General features: G+C 35.0%; 1 protein-coding gene and 1 pseudogene across 7 annotated transcripts in view; one reads left to right on the top strand and one right to left on the bottom strand.

The window, feature by feature from the left end:
• Nucleotides 1-26,561, top strand: part of NUBPL (NUBP iron-sulfur cluster assembly factor, mitochondrial) — a 205,468-nt gene that overhangs the window by 123,517 nt on the left and 55,390 nt on the right. The window lies entirely within an intron of this gene.
• Nucleotides 20,203-20,978, bottom strand: LOC129499543 (cell division cycle-associated protein 3-like; annotated as a pseudogene).

The raw sequence follows: 26,561 nt of genomic DNA, 5'->3' as shown, positions 1-26,561 counted from the left end.
AAGTCTTTTTATGACATCCTCAACCTTCTAAATTCCAGTGTAGAAAGGGGTGGATCACCATCTTTACTGGGCCAGACTGGTTTCTAGAAGGCATGTCCAAAAATGATCAGGAGGATGATACCACAAGGAGGTGAGGGAAGGACCCACTGGTCAGAGGGAGGTGTGGGCACTCCTGGTACCAACTGGGTTACATGGGCACCACCATACTGGCTCAGGCTCCACCAATTAAAAGTTCTATATGATTTTCTTAACATTTTCCTTTCTTTAGCTTACTTTAAGAATACAGTATACAATACATATACAAAATATATGTTAATCAACTGTTCATATTATCAGTAAAACTTCTAGTCAGCAGTAGACTATTTGTAGTTAAATTTTTATGGAGTCAAAAGTTACACATGGATTTTTGACTGTATGGAGGATGGGTGTCCCTCATTTCCACATTGTTCAAGGGTTAGCTGTATATTGCAAATTCTAAAAAACTGAGGAATGAGAGTTATCAAGCCCTTCGTTTGACACTAATGGTAATGATTTTTAAACATTTGTTTTAGATTTTTATTTATTTGAGAGAGAGAAAGAGTACACGAGCAGTGGGGAGGAATAGAGAGAGAAACAGACTCCTCTGCTGAGCAAGAAGCCCAATTCAGGTCTTGATCCTGGAACTCCAGAATTGTGACCTGAGCCAAAGACAGATGTTAACTGACGTAGCCACCCAGGCACCCCTTAAACATTTTTTAATTGCTTAATTTAATGAACTACATTAATAAATTTTTGGTATTCAACAAATTTTATAGTTTTAGGATCATATTCCTTTAATGCACTGCTGGATTAAGTGTACCAGTTTTTAAATGTAGGATTACAATAATTTTTTTTTTTGGAGTATTAGTTTCCTTATTGGAAGAATTCTTCCTCAAAACTCTGCATCAAATGCCTTTTGGGGAGTTAACTTTAAATAGAGCAGGGAGTAAGTTTTATTTAAATAAAAAATGAATTTATTCAAGAGTAGGAGAGGAATTGCAATTCAGGACAAGCAAGCTGTAGTGAACCATAGCCAGGTTCAAAGAGACAATGGAAAGATCAGCTTTTATTAGGTTTTAGGAGGAAATTGGGGAAAGTTGTTTGAACAAAGGTTTATTGATGAAAAACAAGAGTTTGAGGTAGTGATGGTTTCTCATTGGCGGCAATCAGTGGTTTTATGTTGTTGCTAGGGCAAGGAGGGGTCTTCCTTCCTTAAAGGCAGGAGATAAAATTACTGTGTGAAAACCATACTTCTTTGTTCCAATAATTCTTTTTTTTTTTTTTTGGTTCCTTTTTTTTTTTTGCTTCCAATAATTCTTAACTTCCTTCTTCCTGCTGGTTATGTAGGCTACAATGGATGGTAAATGCACAAAAGCTCTTTCTTCAGGGCTTCCCAACTCCATTTTAAATGAGATTTCCTTTATTTATTTTCACAGGTTTATGAATTGATCTTTGACTGTTTTCTATTTTCTTGTATTATTTATTTATTCATTCAGGTTTTCTACCTCTTCTTGTGTCAGTTTTATTAATTTCTAGTTTCTTAGGAAATGATCCATTTTATGTAGTTTGAAAATTTTATTGGTATGTTGTACTTCTATTACAACATCAAAACTTTCTTTCATAGCTGTTAAATCCCTTTTCTTATTTCTAATGCTTTTGTAATGAGGTTTGTCAGGATGTTATTTTGTTTTACTGGTCTTTTTTGAGAAAAAAAGCTTCTGGTTTTTTTGTTTTTAAAGATTTTAGTTATTTATTCATGAGAGACACAGAGAGGGAGAGAGGCAGAGACACGGGCAAAGGGTGAAGCAGGCTCTCTGCAGGAAGCCCGATGTGGGAATCGATCCTGGAACCCCAGGATCACACCCTAGGCTGAAGGCAGATGCTCAACTGCTTAGCCACCCAGGCATCCCAGCTTCTGGTTTTATTGACAAAATTTGTAGGTATTTGTAAGTATTGAAGTATACTTGACATATAATAAGATGCCAGAATAAGTGAACACTTTGGTGAATTTTGGATATTGAGTACATCCATGTATTCAATATCCAAAATGAAACAGCATTTCCATAACAACAGAAACTTCCCTAGTGTTCCTTTTCAGTTCTCCCCCTACCCCTGAAGACAATCACTTTCTGAATTTTTTAAATCACAGATTAGTTTTGCCTTTGTTCAATATAAAGTTTTTGAGATTTGTCAATGCCATGCGTATTAGTAAACTGGTCTTTTTTATTGCTGAGTAATGTTTCATTATATGAATTGCCACAACTTGTTTATTTACTGTCTTGTTGATGGACAAGTGATGGACAGCTGGATTGTCTGTTTTTCTTCTGTGTGGTTATTATGAATAAAGCTGCTATTAAAAACATTCTATACTAGTCCTCTCCAGTATGGGTTTCCATTTGCTTTACAATCTTGTCAGTAGTTGATATTGTCATTCTTTTTTATTTTAGCCATTCTGTAAAGAATATAGGAATATCTTATGTTTTACATTTGCATCTTACAGACTTCTAAAGAATACCCAAAATACCATTATTACATTGAAAATAATCAGCAAAAACCCCTTAATATTATCAAATATTTAGTCTGTGTTTAAATTTTCTCAATGGTTTTATGAAGTTTTTTTTACATTTTGTTCAAGCCTATACCCAAATAAATAAATTGCAACTGGTTCATATGTTTCTAACATCTTTTAAAATCTGTATTAGGTTTCAACTGGAGAAGTAAACCAGGATATATATTTTTAAAGATTTTTATTTAATATATTTACAATATATTGGCTCATGAACCACATGGGTCCACTTATACATGTTTTTTTTTTTTTTGTAAATACAGTACAGTACTAAATTTTCTCTTCCTCATGATTTTCTTAATACAATTTTTTTCTCTAGCGTACTTTATTGTGAGAATGCATTATATAGCATACAAAATATGTGTTAATTGACTGTTTATGTTATAATTAAGGCTTCCAAACAGTGGTAGCTATTAGTAGTTACATTTTGGGGAGTCACAAATTATATGTGGATTTTTGGCTGCGTGGATAAAGGAGTCATTGTGCTTAACCTCCACATTGTCCATGTGTGGGTGGATGGATGGATGGATAGACAGACAGACATGTGAGTATGTGGTGGGATCTGTTTTTGGATTCTTTATTCTGTTATCTGCCTCACACCAATGCTGTGTGTTCTTGAGTGCTGTGATATAAAACTTCTAGATTTGTTTTCTTTTTAGATTGTTTTGGAAATTTTAGATCACGTGCAGTTCCATAGAAATTTTAGAATTAGCCTGTCAAAATCTTCAAAATAAACATTTGCTGGAATTTTGCTAGGGATTGTGTGGAATCTCTAGCTCAGTTTGGATTGAATTGCTAACATAATGACATTGAATCTTCTAATCTTCTAAACATCATATACCTTGTCATTTATTTAGGTTTGTAAAAAAATTTTGGTAATATTTTGTAGTTTAGTAAACTTGCATTTCTTGCATTTGTTAGACTTTAAAAATATTTAAAACAGTAGTTTTGTTTTTAATTTCATTCTGCCAGTATGTAGAAACACAATCCAGTTTTATATATTGATCTTGCATCTTACTACATAACTAAATTATTTAACCTGGTAACTTTTGTATATTTCATACAGTCTTCTGCATACATTTGTGTCATCTAGGAATAAAGAATCTTGGTCAGAAAAGCATATTACTTGTGTGTATTTCACTTGTGTGATAAATATCTGAAGCATGCTTCACAAACTGCTACAGGGGCACATAAAACATCCTCTCAGCAAATGGAAACTCATTACAATAGCTGTACTTTTTAAAGTGAGTATAGAGGCACCTGGGTAGCTCAATGGCGTCTGCCTTCAGCTCAGGTCATGATCCTGGGGTCCTAGGATCAAGTTCTGCATCGGGCTCCTTATAGGGAGCCTGCTTCTCCCTTTCTTTGCCTGTCTCTATGTTTCTCATGAATAAATAAATAAAATCTTTTAAAAAATAAAGTGAGAATATATAATTCAATCTTCCAGCTTTCCTCATTGTTAGAAATTCAATATTTATGGCTTTTGTTTCTTTTTCTTGTTGTAATGCACTAAGATTTTCCAGTACATAATAGAATAGAAATGATGAGAATGGATTTCTTCACCTTGTTCCTGATCTTTGGGGAAAAGCATTTAGTATCTCACCATTAAATATATTGTTAGTTGTACTTTTTTCATGGATACTATCCATCTGCTTCAGATAGTTCTGTTCGTATTTGACTGAAAAGTTATTAATAACGGGTATTTGATGCTTTTTCTGCATTTGTTGAGATGATCAAATAGTTTTTCTTTATTCTGCCAATTGATAAACTATGTTGGTTTTTGTAAATTAAACCAGCCTTGTATTCCTGAGATTAAATCCTACTTTGTCATGATGTATTTCACTTTTATATTTTGTTGGATTTCTTTTTCTAATACTTAAAGGGTTTTCTTTCAGCGCTCATGAAGAATGCTGGTCTATAATTCTCTTCTGTTAAATATAGTTTTGTAATGGTTTACTGTCAAGGTTAAATCTCCAGCTTTTGGTTTGTAGAGCATGAATTTCTTCAGTTTTAAATTACTTTCCTCTTCTGTTTTCTCAAGGTTTATTATTATTTTCTAAATTTTTAATCGAATATCATTTTGAATCACAAATATAGTATAAATATTTCTCTGACTATTGCTTTGGCTACCACATTTTATTTATTTTTTTAAAAAATATTTATTTATTTATTCATGAGAGACAACAGAGAGAGAGGCAGAGACACAGGCAGAGGGAGAAGCAGGCTCCTCGCAGGGAGCCCTATGCGGGACTCGATCCTTGATCCTGGGATCACTCCCTGAGCCGAAGATAGGTGCTCAACCGCTGAGCCACCCAAGCATCCCAAGCTACCACATTTTAAATAGATGTTGGATTTTATTTATAATAGAGGATATGAAATGTTGCAGCAGGAATACCATGTACTTCAGTCACAGATAGGTTCTAAGAATGATTTTGTATCTACTCAGTGTTTCTACTAGCTGCCTGTCTTCTTCTTCTTCTTTTTTTTTTTCTTTTTTCTGCCTGTCTTCTGTGAATGCAGTATTGTCTCTAAATCTGGCCATTGACCTCCAGATTATAGGCAAGAATATGAGTCGGGGTAATCTGATGACATTTTATAGTCAGGCAACTCACAGTTTTTGCTACTGACATTTTAGACTGGGTGATTTTTTTTATTGGGGAAGCATAGGGCTGGCTTGGGCACTGGAAGAGCATCTGACATCTGTCTGTTAAATGTCCATAGCAGCCTCCTTTGTGACAATTAAAATTTTCTCTAGACATTACCAATGTCCTGTGGTGGGGATGAGGTCAAAATTGCACCTGGTTAAGAACTATTGCTCAGGTCAGTTTCTTTGTTTCATTTTGTTATTGTTGTAGAGCTAGCTTTCCATGCAGAATGAATACAAGGCAAAGGCAGCTATTTCAAACAGCAGGAAAATTATGGAATATATGCTGTGACTTCTACCTTGTTTGCTTTCACGAATGTTATGTGAACCAGGGACTAAGAGCATTTGAATGTATGGTTCGAGACTGGGAGAACAGTATCTCTCTAGTCTGTGCCTTTTCTTTAGATGTCTCCTACTAATTCTTTTAACTGAGAAGCAGAACTGCTTCCTTGGTTTTAAAGCTAGAGTAAGTATCCATTCATAATCTTCAACAGTCAGACAAGTATAACACTTGTTTATATTTCACCTGTGTGATGAATAGGTGAAGTCTGCTTTACAAACTGTTACAGTGGCAGGTAAAACCTCCTTTTAATAAATGGTGACACCATTATGATACCTGTGTATTTCAGAGTGAGTATATATGACTCAATCTTCCCAACTTTTCCTCATAACTAGAAATTTCGTGTTGTGTTTGCCTTCCCCATTATAAGTATTTGTGTGAAAAATATTTTCGGTATATGGCAGAGACTTTTTCTTTTATGAATATACATATATGTATGTATAAAAAACCATATTACTTCCCCAAAGGACTGGGCAAGCCGTTTGTGATGTTACTTTTCCCTTCAGATTTTTTTGACACTTATTTTTGCCTTTTTTCCAACTCCCTAACTTTAAAATCACCATTTAAAAACTATTTAACAGTGAAGTGTATAGGATGCACTAGTATTAATATATTATACACATCTGAGTAACTGCTATCCAGATCAAGATCTAGAACATTTTTAATTCCCCATGGTATACCCTCTCGTGCCTTTCCACTCAGTGCTTGCTTTAGAGGTAACTAGTATATGATTGAATGTTATTTATTTATATGTGCATGTTTATTTTTTAGCGTTATAATTGACGAATAGAATTGTATAAAGTGCACAATGTGATGAGGTGGCATACATATACTTTTAAATGTTTATTACAAACAGGTTAGTTAATGCATGCATTGCCCTACATAGTTAAGAATTCTTTATTTTGCGTGTGGCGAGAACCTGAGGTCTACTTTAGTATATTACTTTCTTAAATATAAGTTTTACTTGTCCTTAAACTTCATGTAATAGAATCTTCTATGTTTTACTTTTTTCTTTTGACATAATGCTGTGAGACCCGTCCATGTTTTTACATGAATTCTTGTTGTTTTCTTCATTTTCAGCTTTTTTTGAGGCAAATTGATAAATAGAATTAAAATGTGTTTATAGTGTACAGCATGATAGTTTGATATGTATATACATTGTGAAAGAATTCCCACCAAGTTAATTAACATATCCATCACCTCACATATTTCTGTGTGTGCACCCATAAGTTCTTCCTTAGCAAATCTCAATTATACAATATTATCAATAGTAGTCACCATGTTATACATTACATCTCAGACCTTATTTATCATGTAACTGAAAGTTTGGATACTTTTACTGCCCTTTCCCTATTTTCTCTATCCCTCTGCCCCTAGTAACCACCATTCTACTCTGTTTTATTAATTCATCTTTTTTTCCCCAAATATTTCCACATAAAAGTGATAGTAGTTCTGTTTTTAATTTCTTGAGGAACCTTCATACTGTTTTCCATAATGTCTATACCAATTTACATTTCTACCAACATTTTATAAGATTTCCCTTTACTCCACATCCTTGCCAGCATTTATCTTTTATCTTTTGTATAATAAACATCTTGACAGGTGGAAATGCAAAATGCAAAATCGTTTGATTTCCCTGGTAATAGTGATGTTGAGTGCCTTTTCATGTACCTATTGCCTATTAGTATATCTTCTTTGGAAAAGTGTCTGTTCAAGCCCTTTCCCCATTTTATTTAAGTAATTTATTTATTTTAAGATTTGTTTGAGAGAGAGAGAAAGCGAGGAGAGAAAGGGGCAGAGGTAGAGAATCTTCAAGAAGATACCTGCTGAGCATGAAGCCTGACACGAGACTCCATCTCCTAACTCATGAGATCATGACCTGATCCAAAACCAAGAGCCCGAGCATGACCTGATCCAAAACCAAGATCGAGCACTCGATCCCGGGCCCCAGATTACACCTGAGCTAAAGGCAGATGCTCAACCAACTGAGCCACCTCTTTTTTTTTTTTTTTTTAAAGATTTATCCTTTTTCTATTTTTAAATGAGGATTGTGGGTGTTTGTTTTTGTTTTTGTTTTTTTGCTATTGAATTATATGTGTGTGTATTTTAGATATTAACCCCTTTGTCAGATATGTGGTTTGTAAATATTTTTTACCATTCTATAGGTTGCATTTTTGTTTTGTTGATGATTTCCCTTGCTGAGCAGAAGTGTTTTGGGATGTCTGGGTGGCTCAGTGGTTGAGCATCTGCCTTTAGCTCAAGGTGTAATCTGAGGTCCGGGATTGAGTCCCACATCGGGCTCCCTACGGGGAGCCTGATTCTGCCTCTGCCTCTGTGTCTCTGCCTCTCTCTCTCCCTGTCTCTCATGAATAAATAAATAAATATATATTTTTTTTAAAAGTGTTTTAGTTTGATGTAGTCCCACTTGTTTACTTTTGTTTTTGTTTCCTCTGCTTTTGGTGTCACATCCAAAAAAATCATTGCCAAGACTGACTTGAGGAATTTACCCCGTGTTTTCTTCTAGTAGTTTTATAGTTTCAAGTCTACTTTCAATTCTTTAATACAGTTGGAGTTGATTTTTGTATATGGTGTAAGATAGAGGCCCCACTTCATTCTTTTGTATGTGGCTTTCCAGTTTTTTCAGCACCGTTTATTAAAGACACTATCTTTTCCCTGTTCTATATTCGTCTCCTTTGATTCTTTTGTAAGATTTTATTTATTTATTCATGAGAGACATACTCTGGGACTCTGGGATCACGCCCTGAGCTAAAGGCAGACCCTCAACCACTGAGCCACTCAGGCATCCTCTTGTCTCCTTTGTTGAAAATTTATGGACATATATACTTGAATTTTTTCCTGGCCTCTATTTTGTTCCGCTAATCTATGCATCTGTTTTTTGCCAATGTCATACTGTTTTGATAACTTTAACTTGATAGTACAGTTTGAAATCAGGAGGTATGATGCCTTTAGCTTTGTTCTTTTTTTCTTGAGATTGCTTTGGCTATTCAGGGTCTTTATGGTTTTATACAAATTTTAGGATTGTTTATTCTATTTCTTGGACCCCTAAAACATACTACACTATATGTTAACTAATTAGAATTTAAATAAAATCTTGAAAGAAAAAAATACCATTGGAATATGTTTTTAAATTTTTATTATTGAAGTGTAGTTGACATACAATGTTATATTAGTTTCAAGTGTACAACATGATGATTCAGTAATTCTATACATTATGCAGTACTTAACACTATAAGTGTAGTTACCATCTGTCACGGTATACACGTCATACAGTGTAATGACTATATTCCCTGTGCTGTACTTTTCATCCCTGTGACTTATTCTAAGTGTGTACTTCTTAATCCCTTTTACCTGCTTTAGCCTATTTTTCCACTACCCTTCCTTCTGGCAACAATCAGTTCTCTGTATTTGTACATCTGTTTCTGTTTATTTTGTTTGTTTGTTAATTTGTTTTTAGATTCTACATGTAAGTGAAACCATATCACCGAACTACTTTGTGGATTTCACTCAGAAGGAACTGCCTTGTGTGTTGCTATACACTTGGTGTGCTGATGGCAGGCAGGAAGTTCAGGAGCCTTCAATGTTTCCAGATCTGTCTGGTGGTTCCTTTGTTCTTTTTGTTGCTATATAGTTTTCCACAATATATCCTTTCTCTTTGCTATTTGGATTGTTTTTAGTTTGGGGCTATTATGAGTAATGCCGCAATACACATTCTTATGCATGCTTTATGGTATACAGATGCATTAATTTCATTTTTGGTATATATTTAGATGTGAGATTGCTGGGTTTTGGAGTAAATATATGTTAAATTTTAGTTTTTTTTCTGCCAAGGGATTTTACAGAGTAGTTGTTTCAATTTAATCTCCAACCTTTAATATAGGGGAGTTCTAGTTGTTCTACATCCTTGTCAACACTTGGTATGATTTCTCTCTTTGCAATTCTCTTGGATATGTTGTGGTATCTCATTGTGGCTTTAATATTCATTTCCTCATTGAGGAAATGAAACTCTTTGGCTCTTTGTATCTCCTTTTTTATGAAGGATCTATTTATGTTTTCTGTCCATTTTTAAATTGCATTGTTTGTCTCTTACTAATAGGAATTCATTATATATTTTGCATATGAGCCCTTTGTTAGATGTATTGCAATAATCTCTTAATCTGTGCTTGTATCTTTACTTCTTTAGTAGTGACTTTTGATATAAAATATTTTGATAAAATATAATTTATCAAATGTTTTTCTTGTAGATTTACGTATTATTTAAGAAATTTCTCCTACCCTACTCACAAAAATAATCTTCTATATTTTCTTCTGGAAGCTTAGTTATTTCAGCTTTCACATTTAGGTCTATGATCCCTCTCAAATTAATATTTAATATGGTGTGAAATAAGAGTGAAGTTAATTATATTTATTTTTTTTCAAGATTTTATTTATTTATTCATGAGAGATAAGAGAGAGAGAGGCAGAGACATAGGCAGAGGGAGAAGCAGGCTTCCAGCAGGGAGTCTGATGTAGGACTTGATCCCCAGACCGGGATCACGCCCCGGGCCAAAGGCAGACACTCAGCCGCTGAGCCACCCAGGTGACCCTAATTATATTTTTCATATGGATATCCAGTTGTTCCAATACTTAATTATAGTGGCACTTTGGTTGTAAATCAAGTGACCATATATATTATCACTACCCTCAGATTTGACAGTGATCTCCATATATATCCTACTTATACATCTTTTCATTAGGGTATATATGCAGGACTACAATAATGAGTAAAATTTTCTGGTCTTGCTAGTTGAACTTAATAGTTGAATTACTTCTTTCTTTCTTAATAGAAAAGAGTATAGGCAGTTTGAACCCATAACCCTTCTATCTCTGACCTTTCTGTTTTATTAATTTTTTTCTTTGAAATTGTTCATTTTTCATTTGGAAGCTCACTTTTTACTTAATAAATAAAAATAATGGTTCACTGCTGGCCTTCTATAAATTTTACATGGTTACTTTTATATTTAAATACAAAACTTGAGAATTTGAGTGTTTTTAAGTTTTCAATACCAACTTTAAAAGTACTGTTACTACTTATGTCATAACTCACATATTTTTTTTCATTTTATTTATTTTATTTTTTTAAATAAATTAATTTTTATTGGTGTTCAATTTACCAACATACAGAATAACACCCAGTGCTCATCCCGTCAAGTGTCCCCCTCTGTGCCCGTCACCCATTCACCCCCACCCCCCGCCCTCCTCCCCTTCCACCACCCCTAGTTCATTTCCCAGAGTTAAAAGTCTTTATGTTCTGTCTCCCTTTCTGATATTTCCCACACATTTCTTCTCCCTTCCCTTATATTCCCCTTCACTATTATTCATATTCCCCAAATGAATGAGAACATACACTGTTTGTCCTTCTCCGATTGACTTACTTCACTCAGCATAATACCCTCCAGTTCCATCCACGTTGAAGCAAATGGTGGGTATTTGTCGTTTCTAATGGCTGAGTAATATTCCATTGTATACATAAACCACATCTTCTTTATCCATTCATCTTTCGATGGGCACCGAGGCTCCTTCCACAGTTTGGCTATTGTGGACATGGCTGCTAGAAACATCGGGGTGCAGGTGTCCCAGCGTTTCATTGCATCTGAATCTTTGGGGTAAATCCCTAACAGTGCAATTGCTGGGTCGTAGGGCAGGTCTATTTTTAATTCTTTGTAACTCACATATTTTGAACAAGGTATTTGATATGCTCAGTTTCACCTAAATTATTGTGATTTGTTTTACCTCCAGGCTATATATGTCACAAATGCAACAGGAGCTTAATTACTCAGGAAAAAATAATTTGAAAATAAAATTATTTGAAGAACTGAGATAAGAGACGGCCAGTTGGATGGTTTGTTCAATCATTGGGTGTCTTTTTCACCAGAGGCTACAACCTTACAGAGCTTGTGATAAGGGATTTTGTCATGTGAGTTTTGCTTTTTTATAGACTAAATTTTGTGAGCTTGATTCTCAGATTCAGATGATTGGGATGAGCTCTCATCAGTTCCTTATCTTCCCACTCTTGTTTTAATTTTATACTGTGTTATTTGGTATGCTTCTAGGTACTTTGAGGAATATATTTAAATAGGTCTCCATGTATTTTCTTTCTGCCAAAAAGGTAATGATAATCTGGACAGCCCAAGGCAAGAATGTGTCACCTGATGTCTGAGGAGAGGAATTACCTTCAAATTTTAATATTTCTGGTAACAAGGTATTTGTTAGTTGATTAGTTGATTGGGAGTAAGGTTTTTCTAATTTCCTTTTCTTAAAAAAACATTTTGTTTATTTATTCATGAGAGACACAGGCAGAGGGAGAAGCAGGCTCCATGCAGAGAGCTCAACGTGGGACTCAATCCTGGGTCTCCAGGATCACGCCCTGGGCTGAAGGCGGCGCTAAACAGCTGAGCCACCTGGGCTGCCTGGTTTTTCTAATTTCCTATGTGAAGAAGTGTCTTAAAATTAACTATGCTTTTCAGTTTTTTGTTGTGATTTATGAATTTTCAGAATTGTGTTTTGTTATGTAGGTATATCCATTCCTGGTCTCAGAAAGTAAAGTTTCAGGGAGAAAGTGAGGGGAAACTCTGTTATATAATATTTGGTCAGTTATGTTCATTTTTAAAACTTTGGCGGTTAGGCAAAGAATATTTCTATGGAGCTGATATGTTAACAAGATTGGGTAGATATCCATAGAATTTTTTAAAATAAGTTGGTCAAGAAATTAGATTAGAGAAAGAGATGTACAAGAGTGTACATATCAGTGGACCATATAGGAAGTACCACCAAGAATTTAGACCAGTCCTCATTACCTATCAAGAGCTTTGGCATTTGGCTTGCATTCTTTCCACATTGACTTAGGACATCATCCTGGGTCATCTGTTTTAATTCTTCCATTTCAACTTCTATAAATTTTATTCTGACTCCATTCTCTTTCAGCAATCCTTTCATAGTCTTTTGTTATTATGAGAACTTTTATACCTCTGAATATTATATTTCAGTGTCCTACTCTGACTTTAACCTTCTAGCTTTCTCACTCCCTAACTTAGTACACCTTGTTCTCTGTTTAATCTCACCAAGACCTTTAAATCTTGACCTCTTTATTTTCTCTATCAGTCCTTTCTTTGCTGAACCCGAAGTTCATCATCACTCTTTAAAAGATTTTCTCACCATTGTCCTCTTTGTCTTTCAGATGCCCATCCCTGTATCAGAATTGCAGTTTCTATGTTTCCATGGTCAAGTTGCTGAATCTACCTGAAGGAAATGACATATTATCTAGATTGGTGCCATTTCATATTTATGGTACCCATACTCCTCCGGGCTCTTAATGTTGCTGTTTTCTTTCCTGTTTTTTCTTTTTCCTTCTCTTTTTTCTTCTTCTTTTTCTTTTCCTTTTCCTTCTAAGAATGTATTTTTACATAATCTCTACACTTAACATGGGGCTCAGCCCCATAGCTCTGAGATCAAAAGTTGCATATTCCACTGACTGAGCCGGCCAGGCACCCTCAGTGCTGCTCTTTAATGATCCAATGATTTCCTGCCTGAGGAAGGCATTCTTTTGCCTGGGCCTACAAAGTTTAGAGAAAAACACCTTGAAGAACTGGAAAAGGATTTTTTTGTGAGAGCCCATATAGGAATAAGGATAGAGTTTTCCTGAAAGGAGACACTCTTGTTTGGTGTGTCAGAGTAGTTAACAAATACAAGAACCCAGACTCCTCTGCAATGCTGTTCCTCAGGGTATCCAGAGTATCAAGAGTGAGAATGGCAGAAAACTAAGTTTCCCCCCACCCACCTCAACACTTGCCTGCGTATCTGCACCAGTTCTCAATTCCTGGTTCCTTTTCTTATTAAGAGCTCAATTTTTGTTTTCGTAATCTCATATCTTCCTCATTTCTCCAATATCTTCCAGTGGTTGATAACCTCCTTTCATTGCTTTGACATTAAAAATGGGGAAAAGGTATGAGAAAGAAAAGTTAGAAAAGTCATTGTCTTAAGTTTAGTAAGACTACGTACTTAAGTGAGAATTTCTGCATACAGAACAGAATTCCTTCTCATCCTAAAATCTAATTTATACATATCTTATTGATCACAGTAATATTTCCATAAGTGTATAGAAATTGTTAAAGTATAATTGACATAATTTAAGGTGTTTGTTTGGAAATTATAAACTATTGTGAAAATATGCTGAATAAAGTAAAATGAAAAGTACTAATGTCTTGCTAAAAGTTTTCATTGATTCTCCAGAGAGGCCTATGGCCTAAGTAATTAGTGGTGGATGGTTTATGTGGCTCTTGTACAAGCATGTGACTCTAAATACAGGTTATGTTAATATCTTCTTTCAGTCAGCTCCTTTGTTTCAATTTTGAATTTACTATGCAATTTAAGAATATGAAATACTTCCGATGAGTGAATATCCTGTTTCATTGATGGTGTAATGTCTGGTTTGCTTGGAAGGTGTATACCTCATGAGAATACATTGCTGTCTTGGTACTAATCAGCCTGAAACAGCAAGAACAGTTTTCTTCAGGACCAGATAATCCTTGAAATTCTGGGTCTGCATATCTCTAACTCATTTAAAGTAATTAAAGTGACATTCTAACCAACTCTTTATAAACTATATTACACTAGTTTTTATAGTTGAGTGTAGGACAAAGTGTTTTTGAGAGGAGGTCACAGAAATAGCAATGAGAAAGGTTAAGGGAATGAAAATATGTGCTTTGCTATTGTCAGGCTAAGCCATAGCTCTATTTCTCACCTCATATGCAGGGTAAGGATAGTATATTAGAAGATTGGTGGAGAAACAAACTGTCATTTATTTTGGGGATTGCTTAGCATCTAGATAGGGAGAATGAGAAAGGAGAAATAGGGAAAATTTTATCAAGGGTACAGGAAGGCAGTGGGAATGAAGTGGAAATGAGAATAAAAATGTGCTATTTTGTATGGAGAATGTAGATTAGCAAAAGGATTTAAGGCTAAGAGTCGGTCAGCCTTATGTCATATATATAAATATAAAGGATCTATTTTGTATTACAGAGAATGTTAATAGATAAAGTGTTTGATGTTTGTACATTCTGTGTTTAAACAAACGATTTGGAAATCTTCTGACTATGCACTTTTGAATAATTGATATTCAGAATACATTTTGTTATCTATGAAGATGTTTGGTGGAGCTGATTTGCATTAAAACATTCTTGATTCTCAGTAAGAGAAATACACAGATGCACAAAACAGTTAATTATCTTTCTTTTAAAATAAATGTCAAGAGAAACATTTAAAGTAAGATAAAATATAGTGCTTAAAGAAAGTTCTATCTCAGAATTCAAAATATTTTATAATTATACACAGGGTAATGTAATTTTATATATTTTAATGTATATGTTAAAGATATTATGGAATCTTTTTTAAAAAAATTCTTCAGACATAATTGCTTTTTCAAATGAACTCAGACTTCTTTCTTTCAACAGTTTCCTATAGGTCTAGGATATCTATTAAAATATTTGATCTGTATTTGTGATATTTAGAATTTATTTGTGTTTATCTTATTTTTTCACTTTGTAGTTTTGTTTTTTAAAGATTTATTTATTTATTCATGATAGACGGGGCAGGGGGCGGTGCAGAGAGAGGCAGAGACACAGGCAGAGGGAGAAGCAGGCTCCATGCCGGAGCCCGACGCGGGACTTGATCTCGGGACTCCCGGATTGCGCCCTGGGCCAAAGGCAGGCGCTAAACCGCTGAGCCACCCAGGGTTTTTTAGGTGGCAGAAGTACTTCTTTTGCTTTGAGTAGTTTAGTAGAGTCCAATTAACAGGGGCAGTGTTGATGTAGGGTAATGTAACCCAGAGCTATCATTGCATATTAAAAGGACATTGTGTCCTAGAACCCGGTTACTATTAAATAAGCTATACTTATACATAAGTATAGTTATAAGACCTAATGGTGATGAGTAGCATTTGTTTAGCTGTTACCCATAAGTATAATACATATAAAAATGATTCATTTGTCATTGTTATCTTACCAGTTAATAAGATATTTTGTAAATATATATTATCAAAATAGGGTAACATGAAATTTTTCTATGCAGAGATGATCTGATATTCATTTTGAATATGAAAATATAAGTATTATGTCTTTAGAAATCTTGTCATTCAGAAAGTGATATTAACTGTTTTTATTGCTGTTAATAATAGGTTGCGGGTTAGGCTCCTTCTGGTTGTAAACCTTCCATATTCTCCCTTTTACTTTGTAGGGAGAGACAAGGGACCCAACAGGACAATTTAAATGATTAGTACTCACTTAGAAATGAGAGAATGGAAAATTAGCTTCTAATAGATGAATTGGAGTTCCCATCTTCCTCCAAAATTAATTGGCTAGTAACAACTAGCTGGTTAATGTTTTTAAGCTGTTTTTCTAATTTTCCTGTACCCCAGCTGTTTGTATATCCATTGTATTTGTAGTGATCTGTTAGCTGATGTGAGAGATTGAGAATCAATCTGAGTTAAAATGATATTTATTACTGGAGTGCTTGGGTGGCTCAGTTAATAAGCATCTGCCTTCAGCCCAGGTCATGATCTCAGGGAGTCTGCTTCTCTCTCTCTCTCTCTGCCCCTCTCTCCCATTTGCACACGCTCTCTCTCTCTCTCTCAAATAAATAAAGTCTTTAAAAAAATAATATTTATTACTATCTTAAAATTCTTTACCCAGTATTGCTTCTCGGCCTTTTGGCTAAGATAAAGTGTAAAACTTTTTACCTACCATATCCTTTGTTAATATATTTGAGGGAAAAGATGAGAAAATTAATTTTCTAAGAAGGAAAGTAGAAATTTATCTTATTTGTGTTATTTTTATTCTTGGGGAAAAAATTATTATTGAAAAATATCATAAAACTATTTTATTTCTACTTCCTGAAATTTTTAATTATTTTCAGTCAGGATAAAGAAAAAGAAAACCAGTAAGTAAGTAAGGCTTTGGTAAATATTTACTTAATTTTCCATTACCTAGATGATTTTTTCCCCCTAAATCTGCTCCTCCTTTAGTGTTTCCCATAAACCAAGAATCTTCGATTGAAACCCTGGGACTTGTTCTTGATTTTTTTTTCCTTACCACGTATATATAATCTATCAACTAAGTCTTCTGGACTTTACATTCCAAACATGTCTTTAATCTATCTGCTTCTCTTCATCTTCTCTACCATCCTAGTATAACCCATTATCATTTATTTAGATGACTGCAAGAGCCTCATAAGTGGTGTCTATGCTTTCACTCTTGCTTTCTTATATACCACTGGATTATCCTGACAGTATTCGGAATGATCTTTAAAAACTTCCCTGCTAATAAAACTAACCAGTATACTAAGCAGCCAATTTATTACTTGATAAACTTGAAAATAAAGAGAATCAAGTATTTATCCTTTTCTTACACTGTGGAGCATATGGTTGACAAGTGAGGTTTTTCCTTTACTGAAGTATTTCAGTTGATAGGTAAAGAAGGAATTATAGAATTATAGTATCAATATTTTATACCCCTCTCATTAAGTATTATAGTAGGTTAATTATTGCTAACTGCTAATATGTGCCATGTAGAGAGAACATATTATATGCCTCCCAGTTGGAGTACATAACATGAACTATGGAGTAGTTTTGCTAGAAATTTGAACTTGAGTCTGGTTAAACATTCAGATCTACCTATCAGTTTATAGGAAATACAGAAGACAGAGGAACATGTTAAATGACACTATAAGGATACCATCAGGAAATCTGGAGTGTGGAAAATCCTATAGGACAAATAACCCAGTTTCTTTTTTCCCAACAAATTGTAAGAAGAAAAAAGTGAAGGAATCATAATCTATAGATTAAAAGACCAAGAAACTTATTATTTGCAACATCTGGACCTTATTTGGGTTTGATTTGAACTAGTGAGCTTTAGAAAAAATTAATACACAGGAAAATTTGGACACTGGCTAGGGAGTTGGTAATTTTAATGAATTATTCTTGAACATTAAATCTTTAGATTTAATGATAGTAATGTTGATAGGGGTTATATTTGCAAGAAGAGTCCTTATTTTTTAGTGATATATAGTAAAATGTATACGATGAAATGTATATGATGGAGTGATACGATATCTGAGGAATAGATAAGAATGAGTAAAGGTACAAATTAAACAAGACTGGCCATGAATTGATAATTGTTGAAACTGAATGATAAATATATATGGATCTATTTTGCTCCGTTCTCTTTTTTCATACACATTTAAACTTCCTATAATTAAATTTAAAACAAAAAGCCTTTGCACTTAGATTCTAATTCAAACTCTTTATTTTAACAGATTCTACCCAATCTGACCTCTACTTAGCCCATATCTAGCATGTTCACCCTTGCTCTCATTACATTTGCTTTTTTCCTTTTCCTCAGATACCCCAAATTCATTCCTACCTTAGAGCCTTTGAACTTGATGTTCTATCTGGACCCTTCGTCCCCTAGATCTTCAGTGTCTGTCCCCTGTTGGCATTCAGGTCTCATTTTATTTTTATTTTTTTCAGGCTTCATTTTAATGTCACCCTAGAACAGCTACCTGTGACAATCATTTAATCTAGTTTTATTTTCATTGGAGCACTTACCCTGATTTGACATTTTCTTTTGTATTTATTTGTTTATTCATTGTTTCCACCCATTAGAGTATAAACTACAGGTGGGTGGTGGTAAGACTTGACTCTCTTGTTCACTTTTAAGTTTCCAGGACTTTACCAACAAATAGGTGGCAAATATGATTGGTACTCAATAAATGTTTTTTTGAGGGCAGCCCAAGTGGCTCAGTGGTTTAGCGCCACCTTCAGCCCAGGCGTGATCCTGGAGTCCCAGGATTGAGTCCCACATCAGGCTCCCTGCATGGAGCCTGCTTCTCCCTCTGCCTGTCTCTGCCTCTCTCCCTTTCTCTCTCTCTCTCTCTCTCTCTCTCTCTCTCTCTGTCTCTTATGAATAAATAAATAAAATCTTAAAAAAATAAAAAAATTTTTTTAGGGTGAATCAATTAAATGTTTATGAAGCTGTTGAATGCTAAGAAGATTAACATTATTAATCTTTTACTTTTAGAATATCAACAGTATATTGTTGCTTAGTGAAAGTATTTAAAATTCAACTGGCATTTTCATTTATAAGTGTTTTCAAAGGCTCATGTGCAAGAGAATTAGCTTTGTAGCAAAGCTTCAGAAAGATTTTTGAAAATTCACAAAATGTCAAATTTTCTGTTAGCATTTGTTTAAAAATATTTGTATTTTGGGTAATGTCACATTTTGTCTAAGAGCTGTTTTTTGTATCTACATAAGTAGAGGTTAAAATTTGTGATATGTTTATATATGTGATATGAAAATTTGGCATACATTTCTTGGTTCATGTGAATGATAATGAAACACTTATAATTATATCTTCCATCAAGAAGGAACTGAGAATTACTTTATAGATAAATGCATTAGAAGAGATGAAACTATAAAATTATTGAGATCTTCTCTTTATAGAAAAAAAAAACATAGAAGGGGCACCTGGGTGGCTCAGTTGGTTAAACATCTGACTCTTGATTTTGTCTCACGTCATGATCTCGGGGTCATGAGATTGAGCCCACATTGGGCTCCATGATCAGCACAGTGTCTACTTGATATTCTCTCTCTCCTTCTGCCTCCTTCCCTCCCCCTCTTCAACTCTCTCTTGGTCTCTCTCTAAAATAAGTAAATAAAATCTTTAAAACAAAACAAAAAAAAAAACCCCAAAGAAATAATATATTTGTTTTCAAATGTATGTAAGATATATAAACAAATATATGTATGTATGATATATAAATACATAAATAAATCTAAGTAAGTATTGTCATTCAACTTAATGGCTTTTGGGAAGTTGTTTATAATGTTTATTAGAATAAAATGATATGTTTCACTGACAAAATAATTTTACTATAATATTTATTAGAGATACATATGTGATGCAGGCTGGTAGATTCCCTCCATGTGTCCTCAGGAAGCTTTCTCTCCACAGCATAGTATGTGCTGCAGAGTTGGGCTCATTTGGGCCATGGCAGAGGTTGTTCCTTTCATCATTATCCATGTGGCATATGGGAATTGTAGATCATGGCCTTTCCACCAGAAATATGCCATTATCTGCTTCTCTTCTTCACTGCATTCTATTAAATGGTACAAATCTGGGAACTTCTTCAGATTTGGCTCTGTGCCAAGACACATTTTCTTTTAAGTGGATTTGCTTGTTTGTTCTTTTACTCATTTCCTCATTTAAGTCTGTTTTCAACACAGGTTTATTGTAGCTTGTCATGTGGAAAACACGAGCTTAGAGATTGTAAGGAATTATAGAGATTGAACAAAGCATAATATATTTACTCCAGGGCTATTTCCTTTGGTAGTTTCCCTTTTGGAACTTCTCTTCTGGAATTGCCTTTAGAATGAATCTCTAAGTTATTTAAATGCCCACACATTTATCTTAGTTTAGGAGGAGTCAGAGAAAATGAGCCTTTCCTTAGAGTCTCCTAGGAACAGAAGGGTGAGAAGAGAGAATTACACTAGGCCCCGTATGAACCCAATGCTGGAGTCTCAGGGGCCTAGTTTTCTACCAAGGAAAAGTGCTGATTTTTCTTGTCATGGTCCCAGCTTTGCTCCTCTGCTCAGCCTCTAGTTTTTAGAAGTGCAGTTCCCAGAATGCCCCCTTCCTTTAGTTCCCTAACATTTCCACTTAGGGAAGAAGACTGCTTACCCTCTTGTGTTAGGATCCCAGAGGCATTGTCATCTTGCTGGATGGTGAAATGAGATCTCTCTAGTACCTTGCCATTTGATTTCTTTCTGTTGAGCTTAGAACCTGAAGATTGAGGAGTCTCAGATCTCTTAAGTTGTTGGAGCCCTGGCTGGCCATAGGGCTTTCTGTGAGCTGTCTTGTTTCCTCCTTGGAAAACACTTGCTTGGATGGAAGCTCAGTCTGGCTTCAGTGTGTCATCTGGAATAACTGGGTGTTCGGAGGCAAGTCCAATTCAGATGAAGGTGCCTCTGAGGTTATAACAGGCCCTCGGGGAAGATTTGATTTGTGGGCTTCTGTCTCATATACTTTATTCAGCTCTTTTACCAGAGGGCTTGGGGGAGGGGGTGGGCTCCACTACTAGTCTTCATGGTATCCATGCAGGATAGGAGAATGGGGATTTGAATCCTGGGCCTGAATAGGACTTTTGAGGTGCTCCTCTGTGGGTAGGTTGGGCTGTGGGGTTTGCATCTGGATGAGGGTGCACAGGATGCCTGCACTAAGTGTATGAAGATCTGCCATCCCAGCCAGATACTTGTGCTGTGGAGGCTGCACTGAAGTGACTGGGATGCTCTTTGGTGAGCCCATCTCAACCAGGAGGAATAGTGTGGGGCCAGGTCCAGCCTGGGTGAGGAGAGGATACTGGACTCCACTTCTGTCTTTGCGTACATAACAACTCCAGTTTGTTGGTTGATAATTTAGCTATTGTCTCATTAAAGGATATTGCTGTTTGAGCCATTTCTTCATTTTGAAAAATATTGTACTGAGCATCTTTATATATGAGATAGTACTGTTTTTGGATATATGGTTTGTGTTTATTAACCTGTTAAAGCACAGATTATGGTATACATAGATGTGTGTGGGGGCTAAGTGAACCAAATTCTTGTCTTTGCTAGTTTGATGTTCTCCTAGGTGCCTTTACATTGTACCAAGTTTTTTGAGAGCCAGTTTCTCTTCTTTACTTCCTTTCTCCCTCCCTCCATCCCACTTCCCTCCTTCCCTCCCTTCCTTCCTTTCTTCCTTCCTCCCTTTTTAGTGAGAATATTTAAGTTCTACTCTCTTAGCAAATTTCAATTACACAGTACAGTGTTACCAACTATGATCACCATGTTTCACAATAGTTCCTCATACCTTATTCATCTTATAGCTGAAAGTTTTTATCCTTTTAATAACCACTCCTTATTTCCCCCACATTCCAGCCTCTCACAACTACTTTACTACTATTTCTCTGAGTTTGACTTTTTTCAAATTTTACATATACGATACCATACAGTATTTGTCGTTCTCTGTGTGACTTATTTTCACTTAACAGAATACCCTCAGGATCCATCCATTTTGTCACAAATGGCAGGGTCTTCTTGTTTCTCATAGCTGAGTAGTATTTTATTGCATATATATATATATATAATTCATACCACATTTTCTTTATCCTTTTGTTTATTGACAGACATTTAGGTTGACCTGGCTCTTGTGGATAATGTTGCAATAAACATGGAAGTTCAGATATCTCTTTGATACCCTGTTTTCGTTTTCTTTGGAAAATATATACCCAGAAGTGGGATTGCTGGATCATATGGTAATTCTATTTTTAGTACATGAACTTTTTGGCCATTTATTATGTCTTGTTTGGAAAAATATCTTTTCAGTTCTTCTGTCCAGTTTTTTTTTTCTGTCCAGTTTTTAATTGGATTGTTTTTGCTGTTGAGTTATATGAGCCCTTTATATATTTTGGATAGTAACCCCTTATTAGAGATGACTATCAGATACTTTCTCCCATTCAATAGGTTATCTTTTCATTTTGTTGATTGTTTTCTTTGCTGTGCAGAAGCTTTTTATTTTTTACTTTTTTTTAGAGACAGAGGGCATGGAATGGGGTAGGGGGCAGTGGGAGAGGGAGAGTGTCTTAAGCAGGCTGTATGCCCAGCATGGACCCAAAGCTGAGGCTTTCCCAACCTTGAGATCATGACCTGAGCTGAAATCAAGAGTTGGAGGCTTAACCAACTGAGCCACCCAGGTGCTTCTGTGCAGAAGCTTTTTAATTTGATGTACTCCTACTTGTTTATTTTTGCCTTTGTTTCCTTTGCATTTGGTGTTAAATACAGATAGTGTGAATGCGCTTAATACCCCTGTTTTCTTCTAGGAGTTTTATAGTTTCAGATCTATTTTCAATTCTTTAATCTATCTTAAATTGACTCTAAGATAGTGGTCTAGGTTCATTCTTCTGCATGTGGCCATCCAGTTTTCCCAGCACCTTTTATTAAAGAAACTATCCTTTCCCTATTGTTTATTCTTGGGGAACCAGTTTCTTGCTTTGCTTTCTTTTCTTTTTTGCCAAACATATCAGAAAGTTTAGTCATCCTATAATTACCAAGAATAAAATTGAATTGTTGCCATAGTTTTTTTAGAGAACAGAGGCCCTGTGTTTTCAAAATAAAGGGTGAAAGTATTTTGTAAAAGTGTTTCCTAAGTATATTAGAACATAAGTTATGCATAGGCCTTTAGGCAAAGATAATTGCTTAATATTTCATGTTTAAGGAAGTTTCTAACTTAACTGAACTCTGAATGGTTCTTAAGATGTGACAGGACCTATGAAATTGAGTATAAAAAATCTTTGAGTGAGTAGTTCTTGAAAGAGTCAGACACCTTACTTTTAGCTTTATTAGTAGTTGGTTTTTCTTTCAGTTTGATGGCCATCAGTAGACAAGGCTGCTTCTCCTATGGTGGCCATGCCTATAGCACCTCCTAGTGTGGAACCCAGAGCCTGCAAACCACCCAATAACTGTCAGTGTTGATTTTGAGTGCTTTGTATTTCTGTGAATGATATGTCAGATGACAGATTTTAATGGTTTCCTTTGTTTTGAAAAGAAGAGGACAAATTTAGAGTATTGATGGAAGTTTATGTGCAGAACTTTTTTGCCACAATTATTTGGTAATTTAAATGCAACCAAATTCAGTTTTTACAGATGTGTTGATTCTGTGTATAGGAACATCTGTGACCTCTACTGCTAATGGGTGTGGATAGCTCTCCACGAAGGCAAGAATATCAGTCAATATTTTATTTTTACTGCAAAAATTTTTGCATTTTAACATCTGATTTTGGAACGCATGATTTTTTGGTTTATAGATATTTGCTGCTGAGCTTAGTTTATATATATAGTGTTTGGCTAGATATCTGTCACAAGCTTAAGATGATTGCTGATTGAAAGAATCTGGCTGAGGAATGTTTAACTGGTTATTCTTGAGTTTCCTTCATGAATCACTTATGTAGCTCCCCTTCACAAAACCATGAAATTTATACTATGAGTTTTCATCAAGAGTCTGTGTAAGAAACATCTACATCTGTACTTCTTTTGGAGAGTGGTGGAAGAGGAATAGACAGGATAGAGGTAACATTGAAAGGCAGTACATTATATGAAAGGAATATGGGCTCTGGTGTCAGAGGTTAGTAATTCTGATGGTGGGAGTATGTAGAAAGTCTCTTTTAATTGTCTCTGTGTTTTCCAACAAAATAAGACATTTATTAGATCAATATGTTCCTGGCATTTTGGTTGGCCTGAACGTACAAAAGTAAGTAAGACTTGTCCTCTTCCCTTAAAAGACTGATTCAATATTTTAATAATAAGACAGCAGCATGACCCTATTGCTAATCCACATTTCTTTCAGTTTTTTTTTTCTTTTGTATCCAAGATTTAGCTTTAGTTTTCTCATTGTAGGGTGTGTGTGTGTGTGTGTGTGTGTGTGTGTGTGTGTGAGTGAGTGTGCGCACGTCCCCTACCCCCTATCTGTTTTTTCATGTATTGACTGGGGAATTGAGAGAAAGAGAAGGGGTAGTGATTGATTGATTGATTTAAGCCATTAGCTAACATATGTTGACAATCTATATATATTTCTTTACTCTGATTTATTGTCCTATACATTAATATTGCAGAATTACTGAGAGTATACTTGATTCAAGGAGTTAATTGTGTATATCTTCCTTGCTGGTACCAAAATAGCTTGGTTAGAACTTCAACCTTTAATTTTGTTTGTTTATTCATAACTAGTTGACTATTTTATTGTTTTTTTTTTAAAGATTTATTTAGAGGAGAGAGAGCAAGCATGCACACATGAGTGGAGGGAGGGGCAGAGGGAGAGAGAGGGAGAAAGAGAATCTCCAACAGGCTCCATGTTGAATGTGGAGCCTGATGCAGAGCTTTGTCTCACGACCATGAGATCATGACCTGAGCCAAAACCAGGAGTCACTTAACTGATTGAACCAACCCTCTAGTTTACTGTTTTAAATATAAGACTCAAGCATTGGACTGTTTTGATGCAATTCTGCAAAAGTGTGCATTCATCATATGAAATAAAATTATTTCTTCTACTGGAAGAGAAAAAGAATTATATTAAAATGTGACTTAAAAATCATAGTCTGGGGACAGGTGGGTGGCTTAGTGGTTGAGCGTCTGCCTTCAGTGGTTGAGCGTCTGCCTTCAGTGTGATCCTGGAGTCCCGGGATCAAGTCCCACATCCGTCTCCCTGCATGGAGCCTACTTCTCTCTCTGCCTGTGTCTCTGCCTCTCTCTCTCTCTCTCTCTGCCTCTCATGAATAAATAAAGATAATATTTTAAAAAAATCAGTCTATTAATATTAGTCTAATTGATAATAAAGGTTTTTTAAACTGGCAGCCATTATATTTGGAATAAAAATTACTTCTCTGGACATTGGTACTGAAACTGAGGCTGCGAAAATATGTTCCAAATAGTCTATATTTATTATTATTATCTTATTTGAGAAACCATAGCTTACAAAGTAGCTAGTTTATATATAGAACATGGGTTTGTGTTGGGTCTCATTATGATCCAATTATTTTTTTTCTGTTTCATGGCATGGCTTATGGCCCCTACTCTAGCCTACATTCTGTTATGTATGTGCCACTAGAGGGAGGGATAGATCAGGGAAAATTGGAGTACAAGTCCTATTGATCCATAGGTTTTTGGCATAATTTTTGTTTGAGAAGGTTATGATGATACTTACCTAAGTAATATTACTCTTCTAGTTGTATAGAGAGCAAAGTGAGGTCTAGAAAGATGACTTTCATGAAGATTACAAGTAATGTACTAAGTGTTTTGTTTATTGTCTTATTTTCCCAGCTTCATGAGGGCAGGAACTTCAGATGTTTTGTTCATTGCTATATTCTCAGTGTCTAGAATGGTGGTTGGCACATGTAAATGTTGGTATTAGTTTCTATGTAATTAAACTTTGTAATGATTGTCCTCTGTACAGTCTGGCTTTAAGCATGTACATTAATGTGTGATCTGTAATATTAAAATAAATATGAACACACTAGATACCTCTTCAGGCAAGAACAACTTCTAGATACATTACCACGTTCACTTGCTCTTCAGGGTACAAGACTATTGTGAACAAGCCTAGTTATAATGACCAATGTGCTTAAATGAGAATGAAGGAACAGCTGCTCATTTAATGGTCTTTTAATGAGATGCATAAAATTCAGTCCATTTTTCTATTTCTTTGCAATTTTGTGATCTCAGGTTTCTTAGATGTCTTTTGGGTACTTCTGAAGTAATTATGTAGTTTAGGAAGTTGGAAATTGCTGAAGTTGATGTGATGGGAATTAGGTGGTTTTATGTGTTTATTTTTACCCAGTCTTCAAATCTGTTTCCCATATATTATCTGTATCACCTCCATCTCTATTCTCATAGATGTATGTATTCCTTAATCTTTCTCAAAATCCTTTGTGTTAAAAGTAGTTATAGTTAAAACCTGCTGCATTATTTAGTTTTTATTAGGAAGTCACTTATAACAGTAAATTTATTGTTTTTTCTTTAGTTTTGTGGATGACTGGTCTACTTATAAGTTTGAACAAGGTACACATCACTAAAATGTAGAAATCTAAGTAATACATTCAACCAAAATGTGTGACTTCTCACTTCTTAGCCCTTATTTTTAGTCATTAAATTATATTCTGATTGAATATTTTCATACTTAGTTTTACTCATGAGAAATTTCCCTTTAATTTGCAAAAAGCCATTTAACTTTGCTTGTGTCATGTAGGCATATGGCAAAGATATTTTTAAGTTACTTGTTTCGATCATTTTGGAATGTGGTGACCTCAAAAATGGGCAAATATTTTCTTAGCATTTGGTTAGAAGAATAAACGTGGTATGC

This window comes from Nyctereutes procyonoides, unplaced genomic scaffold (assembly GCF_905146905.1).
Source record: "Nyctereutes procyonoides isolate TBG_1078 unplaced genomic scaffold, NYPRO_anot_genome, whole genome shotgun sequence".
NCBI lineage: Eukaryota > Metazoa > Chordata > Mammalia > Carnivora > Canidae > Nyctereutes > Nyctereutes procyonoides.
The sequence above is the reverse complement of the archived record's forward strand: the minus strand, read 5'-3'. Positions and strand labels throughout refer to the sequence as shown.